Raw genomic sequence first — 10,537 nt, forward strand, 5'->3', positions numbered from 1 at the left:
CTTAATCTTGAAAACTATTAAACATTTAGGATTCAAGCAGTTAGAAGTGTAAGTACCCAAATTACAGTAATTAGTAAAATAGCAATAAAAAATGGAGACACTTTAATTTAAAAATTTAAAATGTACTTAAATTAATTTATGATGATAAAATAAGGTATCAATGGAAATGAAAGACAGAAAGTTCTTGGATAATCAGTAGAAGTAAAGTTGATAACTTTTAAATGCCCTTTTCTGTAGATAATTGTTTCTACACTCACCAAAACTTATCACAGTTGTCAATGAATTACATTAGATAAACAGCAGTTTCAGTCCTTATCTTGCTCACATTCTGAAGGCTCTAAATGACAGAGAGTTAATAAAAAGAAAAAAAAAACTAGATGAAAAAAGGAAGAATACATGTTAGATCATCATAATGCATTGAAGCTTGATTGTATGCATGCAACTGTGTAACAGAATATTAACCCAATTTGTATATCTGAAAGAACACTGTGAAATAAAAAGGAAGTATTTGAATCAAAGGTTACATTCAGAATAACAGAAGTGCAATGTAATCTCATGCAGGCTCTGAAGTAATAAAATAAGAGTTATTCCCATTACTATTGTCAACATCTCACAAAATGCTCATCTTGATATCCCTTGGAAAAGGTGAAAATCCCCTGATTAATACCTTAGCAATAAAAAAGTGTAGCCAATCCCTAAGGAATTAAGATGAGAATAAGTTACAAGCATAGAACTCTTGAGCCTAACTGAGAAACCAAATTCATTTACTGAGCTGCAATAAGCTTATAGGAATAAGCAAAGCAATCCAAAAAGCAGAATAAAAGAATATTGGAGACATAAAAGTCAAGATGACACAGAAATTCTCTGAGCTATGAAACAAATTTTCTACACATTCTGCCACTGATGGGTACAAGCGATTCTGTTTGAAGAAATGTGCTGCCTTCTTTACACTTGCGGTGTCAAAGTCACTTTTCTGGAGGAAGGCTTATCACCAATGATGATGCAACAGTGAATTAATTTACTTACTAAAAAAATAAGTACACTGAGTTGTACAAATATATTTCTCTTTACTTTGTAGAAATGTAATCATTACTAAGTGAAATTTATATTTTTACACAAACACTGTTGTGTTGTTAGTTGCTGTGGAATCAATTCCAACTTATGGTGACCTCCAAGTGTGCAGGGTGGAAGTGCTCCATAGGGTTTTCAAGGCTGTGACCTTTCAGAAGCAGATCGCCAGGCCGTGCTTCCACCGTGTCTCTGGGTGAGTTTGAACTGCAAATCTTTCCATTAGTAGTTAAGCACTTAACTGTTTGCACCATGCAAGAACTCCTCAAAGTTATACATGATATTATGCATATGTACACACATATGTACATGCATACAATATTCATTTTCTATTCTCAGGGAACTGGGTTTTCTTTTTTTTTTCCAGGAACTTATCACTTATGAAGGCTGTATAGTTTTGGAATCCATGACTGTGATGATCGAGTCAAATTGCCAAGGAGTATGATGGAGAGTTGGTGCAAGAATATTCAAATAGGTTATCCACTGGGGTATTTTCTACCACCTTGGGAAAGAGATTAAAGAGACTTATATGTGAAGAAATTTATAAGCTAAATCCTACTGAGGGTGAGGAGAGCACTCTATTCACAGCAATGACCTAATAATATTCTAAATAGTAATATTCTGAATTTGTCCACCTGCCAATGTTTGGGGGACTTATTGTCCAATAGTATTGAAATAGTACTCCAAATTGGAATCCTTTTTATTGTGGAAAATTGTAACAGTTCAGAGATTTTCTTTAAAATTAATTTAAATGTATAGATTTTAAAAGACTGTGGATGTTTGTGACCCAAGCGTAAATTAAAAGCATCTCACATAGGCAATTCACATATTCTTGAAAAGACTGTTGTAAATTAATGTTTTATAAAATTTACATTTAACTGCATTTCAATGTATAGGAATACCTTTGCAAAGTCAATTGTAGCTTCTTGGTTTTCCTTATATCTAAATATTCATGGAAGTTTTTTTTTTTTTTTTTTTTTTAATTTAGTATGCCAGACATTCTGCTACATAATCTTTTCCATTATTTTTTCCAGACTCTATTGAGTGTTTTAAATTATAATATGTCTAACAAACCTATGTAGTCTGCAGTGTCCATGGGACTTTAGTACCATGCGTTAGAAGCCACTCAATGATTGCTTATTAAATCAAGTAATACATACTTTAGGAAAAGCATCTGTAACTATAATTTTGTTCATAGTAATTATGATAATGGTCTTCAAAATTCAGTATTAGGCCCTGCGCAGTTTCTAGCCTTATTATTTACTTCTTACAACTGAGATTAGTTGAACTGTTTCACTTTTCAATATAGCTCAATCAAGTTTCTAGAACCATTAGCCTCAGGAAGTTTATGAAGAGTTCAACAATCTGGAATTTGCTTTTAAGTTTTACACAATGATCATCTGCTTGGCCCTTGGTCTCTACCTTGTATCGCAGTTCTGGAGTCGTTTATTGCTTTGTTTATTTTCACCTGTACTGAAAACCAGGCTAGTGCTCTAAGAATTAGGAAATCTGCATTTTCCTCTTCAAGTTAATTCTTGGGGAATAGAACCATTCTTGAGCCTCAGTCTAGCACTGAACCACTGTCACTTGCTGACTCAGTATTTTATGTCTACGTTAAAATTTCCATGGCCTCATATTAGACTCTCTTTAAGCTCTTTTTTGTGTTTATTTTGTGTCAACTACTTACCTGTTATAAAACCCCTGAATACTGTCTTCTCCCTGACTGGTCAGATTTTTGTCCCATCTAATCTGTCTTTTTCAAGTGCAATTAGTGGAGTTATCTCTGAATCCATCCAGAGATAACTCCTTCAGTCCCCAAATAATGTAGGCCTAGGTTGGAGTTAGGAGCCCTGGCAGCACGGTGGTTAAGAGCTCAGTTGCTAACCAAAAGGTTGGCAGTTCGAATCCACTAGCCTCTCCTTGGAAGCACTATGGGGCAGTTCTACTCTTTCCTATGTGGTTGCTATGATTCAGAATCGACTCAACTGCAATTCGTTTGTTTTTTTGGTTTTGGTTTAGGTTAGAGTTACCAGTGACCCATGCCTAGGGAGATTTCTGTCATGATTCCTGAGTCACCTACCTAGAACTCAAAATTGCTCAGCAGATTCCTGAGTATGAACCTGTAAAAACTCAACCATTTGCTTATTAGTCTTGTAAATGTAACTCTGAAACATGTGTCTCTGAAATTGCCATCTTCCAGCAACTATTATCCATAGATTTTCACAGTCCTAGTTTCCCTGGCTTATCTAAGTCTCCTTTTTTCCTCTCAAGTCATCTCAGGAGGTCACTCCAGGGCTTGCTATCTACCCCAAGGCCCCAGCTCTTCTATTTTGAAAAGCAGCCACCACCTGGCTGTGGTTGTGGTAGTGTTGTGGTAGTGTTTTGTTGTTGTTAGTCGCCATACAGTCGATTTTGAGTTCTACCTCAATCTAGTGATTCTTTGTCTACACTATCTTACTGCCCAGACTCTGCAGTGTCTCCTAAAGACCCTACCCTTAGCCTAGAAATACTCATCTAGTGACAGAGCTGGAGGGCTCTTGCAAGTCTCTTGATTGAAAGCTCTGCTGTTTTGCATGTGTGTGAGGATGTGCTAGGAGGCAAAGGGGTGCAGCAGATGGATCTACATTTTCTACTTTCTTTCTTCTCCACTTCTTCACTTTCCTCATTATGCACTGTTGTCTTAGTTATCTAGTGTTGCTATAAAAGAAATACCACAAATGAGTGGCTTTAACAAATAGAAATTAATTTTCTCACAGTTTTGGAGGCTAGAGGTTCAAATTCAGGATGCCAGCTCTGGGGGAAGGCTTTCTCTGTTGATTCTGGAGGAAGGTCCTTGTCTCTTCAGCTTCTGCTTCCTGGTTCCTTAGGGATCATCCTATGGGCTGGCATCTATCTTATCCCATCTTTCCTCTGCTCCTTTGTTTAATCTCTTTCATATCTCAAAAGAGATTGACTCAAGATACACCCTACCCTAATCCTACCTAATTAACATAACAAAGATAACCCATTCCCAAGTAGTATTATAAGCACAGGCATAGAGGTTAGCATTTACAAAACATATTTTCCAGGGAAACAGTTCAATTCATAATATTCCACCCTTTGGCCTCCAAAATTCACATCCTTGCCACGTTCACCCCATCACAAAAGTCTTAAATCAACTCCAAGTCTTAATTCTCATCATCTGAATCATCTAAATCAAATATGGGTGAGACTTTAGGTGTATTCTATCCTGGGGCAAAATTCCTCTTCATCTGTGAACCTGTGAAATCTAAACTACAAGTTATCTGTTTCCAAAATACAATGGTAGAACAGGCACAAAGTTGCCATTTTCATTGCAAACAGGAGAAACTGTAGAGAAAGAAGAGCTAATGGGCACCAAGCAAGTCTAAAACCCAGCAGAACAATTTACATTAGCTCTGAAGGCTTAAAATAATTGTCTGTTCTTCAGAACTATTTGAGCAATGGCCCTGCCATCCAGATTCTGGGTGTTGGCCATGCCCCCTGGATTCTGGGTGGAGGCTCTTTGGCCCTGGGCTTCAGCTTTGCCTTCCAGTCCCACTGGGATGGCAACTCTGCTCCCTCAGCTTTGAGTCACTCTATTCTCCTAGTCCATCTGAATGGTGATCCCACCCCTTTGGCCCTGGCAGGCCCTATTCTTCTGCTCCTTGGCCATGGCAGCTTAGCCCCCTCAGCTTTGGGCAGTGGCCCCATCCCCTTGGCACCTTAAAACTCCTCCAGCCTCTACTCATTACCCAATTCCAAACCACTTCCACATTTTAGGTATTTATTCAAGTAGCAACCCCACTCCTGGTACCAAAGTTTGTCTTAGTTACCTAGGGCTTCTATAAAAGAAATACCACAAACGGGTGGCTTTAACAAACAGAAATTTATTTTCTCCCAGTTTCGGAGGCTAGAAGTCCAAATTCAGGGTGCGGTCTCTAGGGAAATGCTTTATCTCTCTGTCAGCTGTAGAAGAAGGTTGTTGTATCTTCAGCCTCTGCTTCCCAGTTCATTGGGGATCTCCATGTGGTTTGGCATCTATCTTACCCCATCTCTGCTTGCTAGCTTTCATTTTTAATTTTTTTTATATCTCAAAAGAGATTGGCTCAAGATACACCCTACACTATTTCTACCTCATTAACATAACAAAGACAGCTCATTCCCAAATAGGATTATAACCACAGGCATAGCGGTTAGGATTTACAACACATATTTTTGAGGGACACAATTCAATCTGTAACAATCATCTTAATATTTCCACCTAGCAGTTGGGACAAGAAGCCTGGAAAAAGATTATCTAACACTAGAACACCCTAGAACAGTTGATCGTCAGTGTTGAGTTCTAGAGGTGAATTTCTCATGAAGGCCTTTATTGTGCCTGATAAAAAGTACAACAGCATAATCACTGAAGTAATAAGGGGATGGCACAGACAGCGACTCCAAGCAGCTGCTGAATTTGGAGTGTATGAATACCTAACCACTTTAGCTTTGTTCTGAGTATCACTCACCAAATCATTTGCCAGCTGACAAGAAGAAAATAATGGCTGTGAGCTCATATGGCTTCAAGGCCGAAATATAGCATCAATATCACTGAGTATAGCTATGAGATGATTTTGTAACATGGTGACCCCAAAACATTAAGACTGAAATCATTTATATTTATTAATTACGTCCAGGAAACCATTTCCGAAAGGATGGCTTGCTTTTCATTTCTGGAAATAATAAAAACAGCAGTAGGGAGGACGACATTAGATTGAGCTTGCTATCTCTGAGGCAAAGGACTAGAGATTTGATTGAGGCTGACACATAGTAAGGAGTTCTAAAGAGATTCCCAACCTCATTTATCTTCCCAGGGGTCATAACTCTAGAATTTGGAGGTAGGTACAGAAAGCCTAGGAAACCCTATATGGCAATTCTATTCTGTCCTATAGGGTCACTATGAGTCAGAATTGATTTCGATGGCACACAACAACAGAAAGGTAGTTATAGCTGGCAGCCCTTGATTAATTCTGTGGATTTGGTTGACCCTAACATCATCAGGGAGTCCTGGTGGTGCAGTGGTTAACAGCTTGGCCACTAACCAAAAGGTTGGCAGTTCAAATCCACCAGTCACTCCTTGGAAACCCTATGGGGCAATTCTGCTCTGTCCTATAGGGTCGCTATGAGTCGGAATTGACTCAACAGCAATGTTAAACAGGTAACATCATTATATGATCTGGACATATTTGGGAAACACTCTTAGAGGTATGTGCATTTAGTTTTTTATTATTAGTTGTGTCATGTTTTTATCATGCTGACAATAATAATAATTTTGAGAACAGAAAGGATTCATTTATCATATCAAAGTAAATACGAAAAAAACTCATTGCCCTTGAGTTGATTCTGACTCATAGGGACCCTATAGGACAGAGTAGAACTGCCTCAAAGGGTTTCCAAGGAGCACCTGGTGGATTCAAACTGACGACCTTTTGGTTAGCAGCAGAACTCTTAACCACTGCAGTAAGTAGAGTATTATGTTAATGCAAGCAACCAAACAAAAATTAAGTTGCACTGTGTTATGTTTAGAAATCATTTGGGAAAAAGAATAATCAAAATAAAGCAAATCATCTTTATCTCAACACTCAACCATAAAAGATTCTATTTGATAGCATAAAAAGCCATTCAAGTACTGGTTACTTTAGTAGTTGTTACAAGCTTGCAGCTGGTGAAACAGCAGCCCCAAACAGACAGATGTTTTGACTTTCCTTTCAGGGAGAAATGACCTTAATATACACCTCAGAGTTGCTGAACATGGAGCAAATGTATCCTTGGCTGGAACCTCTCATGTTCATCTGTTGGGCTGGCCAGTTGCCTGCTCACAATTGGTCAAACCTTTGCCATGTAACATAGGTTTAAACTTTGAAAGCATTTATATGGATAGCCTGATTTGAGTAAAAATGAGCATTACCCAATATTGGGCCATTTTTTGGTTTAGTATTTATATAATATTTTTATCCTTTATTCTAACTTAGCTTCTATGGCTGTATCTTTCTTTATGTACTATTTTCTTCCCATTCAAAAACATGATCAAGTACATTTTAAAATGTAGTATCTCTAAACATATTATCAATAAATGAATTAATAATAAATAATCTATTTGGATGTGATTGCTTTTATTTGGAAGACATTCACAGAAACTATGAAATAACCTGTCTGCCAACAAGCAGCACACAGCGTAATAACTTCCTGTTCCAGATGTCATTAATTTAACAATGTCAACAATCTTGAACATGTTAAATTAACAGAAAGCAGTACCTTTGAGTAGCAATATAGACAATGTTGCAAAGCTCATGAATTTGTCTTATAGTTTGTGAATTTTGGAAATACCATAGCACTTTCATTATGAATCTAAATATTTAAGACAGTGTTTGAAGAAGATTGATTATTTGGTTTTCATTTCAAAGAAGATTACAACCAACACTTTGGAAATCCAAAACGGAAGTAGGGTAAAAGAAGGGCTGTTGATTCATCTCAATTTAGTACAAAGACTGTGGCAAAGATGTCAAGAGAAGCTGGAGATAGAAGGACCTGCCAAGTGTCTGAGAGTCTTTATGCTGTTGTTAGGTGTCACTGAGTCCATATTTGACTCATAGTGACCCCATGTGACAGAGTAGAACTGCCCCATAGTGTTTCCTAGGCTATAGTTTTTATGGGAGCAGATCTCCAGATCTTTCTCCAGAGGTGCCGCTGGGTGGTGGGTGGTGGGTGGTGGGGAGTGGAACTGCCAACCTTTTAGTTAGCAGCTGAGTGCTTAACCACTGTGCTACTAGGGCTCCTTGAGAGTCTTTATAGACCTACCTCTGCTGGCTGATAGTATAGTGCTTCTGACCATCTTAATGGGCCTATTTAAGAGCATTTCTTCTCGTGCTTCTATGGAAGTAACTAAAATTTTAAAAACATTTACAAAGCATAAATGAAAAGACAGGGAACATTTGGGACTTAAACTAAGACTATTCTTACAATGGAAGTATAAATTGTAGTTGTGATATTTTTAAGTTAAAATCATTAATACAATACAGCCCTAGTTAATCAGAATTCTCAGGGGATAAAATGTTCTTTTCAATTTCATTTCATGGTGAATGGAGGCTGTTCTACCCAAAAACTTCATGTTTTAAGTGTTCTAAAATATTATTAGTCCATATTTTACCTTAATAAGAGTAGTGAGGTGAAGGTAATACAAACATTATTTAATTTTGGAGATTATTGTTCCTTCAGGCTCTCTATTTAAACATCAATTTGCATTATGTTTAGCTATCGATGGAGAAGGTATACGTGATCATTTTAATCTGAACTAAATCTTATGTGGCTCATATTTTTGCTAGATTTTAAGTTTCTCTTATACCCATTTTTCTCTTTCTTTTGAAAATCTTGTAGACATTACTTCACATTCTATTTAGTTGGATTATGGCTAACTGAGATGTCGCTGAATTTTTCTTAAACGTTGTTTTTTATTTAAAGTCTTAAATTTAAAGAGAAAAAGAACTTTTGTACATTTTCAAAATATTTAAAAAATGCCAGAGTAATTCCATTGGGCTTAAATGATCATAAATAAATGTTAATGCTAAAAATAGAAAATTATCAAATAGATAGGGTTTGGAGGGCCAGCTAATATTCAGTCTAGTAAGAAAATAAATAGTAATAAAAAATAAACAGTAATAATTAAGATTGAAATGTTAAGGAAAACTATTTTATTCCAACTGTTGTAACAAAAATGCATTTTCTAGCATTTTATTTTAAGGCAAGATCATTAGTTATTTTAATAATGGTGGGATATTGTGTATGTAACAAGATGTTTGAAGATTTTTTGGGACATTTTCTGAGAGAAATGTGAGTTGATAGAGTATTATATATATATATTTTAAAATATTTTCCTGTCAATAAGATGCTTACAAATACTACAGATATTTTTCTGTGCAGGAGACTAATTTTGAACTAAAATTTTAAAAGTATACATTCCAGTATACAGAGAATCAATATTTGAGTGTCCAGCGGGCAATTAAAACCAAACGCACTGCCGTCGAGTCGATTCTGACTCAGAGCGAACTTACAGGACAGAGTAGAACTGTCCCACAGAATTTCCAAGGAGCACTTGGTAGGTTCGAACTGCCAGCCTTTTCAGTTAGCAGCCGTAGCTCTTAACCACTATGCCACCAGGGTTTCCAGGATAAGCGATTAGATCCTCTTAAAAATTCAATGGAAATATTTTCAATGGAGAAAGCAACAAAGTGGCTCTTACTTAAATGTGAATAAATTCTATAAATTCATGGTACAAATTGCATATATAGGAAAAAAAAGGGGCTTGAGTTGTCTTCTATCCCAGTTTCCCTTTTCTATGTAAAACTATACCACTCTCAGAATAATTTTTGTCTTCTAAGTGTAAATTTCCAAACTTTCTTGTGTCAAGAATTCCAATTCCTATTATGAGTAAATTTCTTGCTGTTGTTGAGTGTCATAGTGTTGATTCTGAATCATACAGAACCAATGTGACAGAGTATATCTGTCCTATGGGGTTTTCTAGGCTGGGAGCAGATCATCAGGTCTTTTCTCGCTGGTGGGGTTCAAACTGCTGACCTTTTAGTTAGAAACAAGCGCTTAACCATTACACCACCCGGGCTCCTTAAATTTCTTCTGCAAGTTATGAATTACACATCTGGCCTTCTGAATCAATTTTCTCTGTCTCTTTTTCAAATTTTATTGTGTTTTAGGTGAAAGTTTACAGCACAAACTAGTTTTTCTTTTTTGTTTATTTGCTTATTAATTAATTAATTTATTTTTATTGTACTTCAGGTGAAGGTTTACAGAACAAATAGTTTCTCATTAAACAGTAGTACACATATTGTTTTATGACATTGGTAAATAACCCCATGACATCAAACCTCCCCCTTCTCAAATTTTTTTTTTTTTTTTTTGGTGAAAGTATGCATAGCCAAAGATACACCAGTGCAAAAATTTCTACATGCGCAGTTCAGTGACATCGACTATGCTCTTCCAGTTGTGCTGCTATTTTCACTTTAGATGAAGGTTTACAGAACAAAATAGTTTGTCATTAAACAATACACCTGTTGCCCTATGACAATGGTTAACAACCTGACTACCAGTCAACACTGTCTTTACTCAACCTTGGGTTCCCTATCACCAGCTTTCCTGTCCCTTTCTGCCTTCTAGTCCTTGTCCCTGGACTGCTGCGCCTCATTAGTCCCATTTTGTTTTATGGGGCTGTCCAATCCCCGGCTGAATGGTGAACCTCGGAAGTGGCTTCACCACTGAGCTAAAAGGGTGTCTGGGGGCCATACAGGAACAAGACAAGGATGCGCTTTACCACCACTTCTACTTAACATTGTGCTAGAACTTCTAGCTAGAGCAACAAGGCAAGAAAAAGAAATAAAGGGCATCCATATTGCTAATGAAGAAGTTAAACTGTCCCTGTTTG

This window comes from Trichechus manatus, unplaced genomic scaffold (assembly GCF_000243295.1).
Source record: "Trichechus manatus latirostris isolate Lorelei unplaced genomic scaffold, TriManLat1.0 scaffold00043, whole genome shotgun sequence".
NCBI lineage: Eukaryota > Metazoa > Chordata > Mammalia > Sirenia > Trichechidae > Trichechus > Trichechus manatus.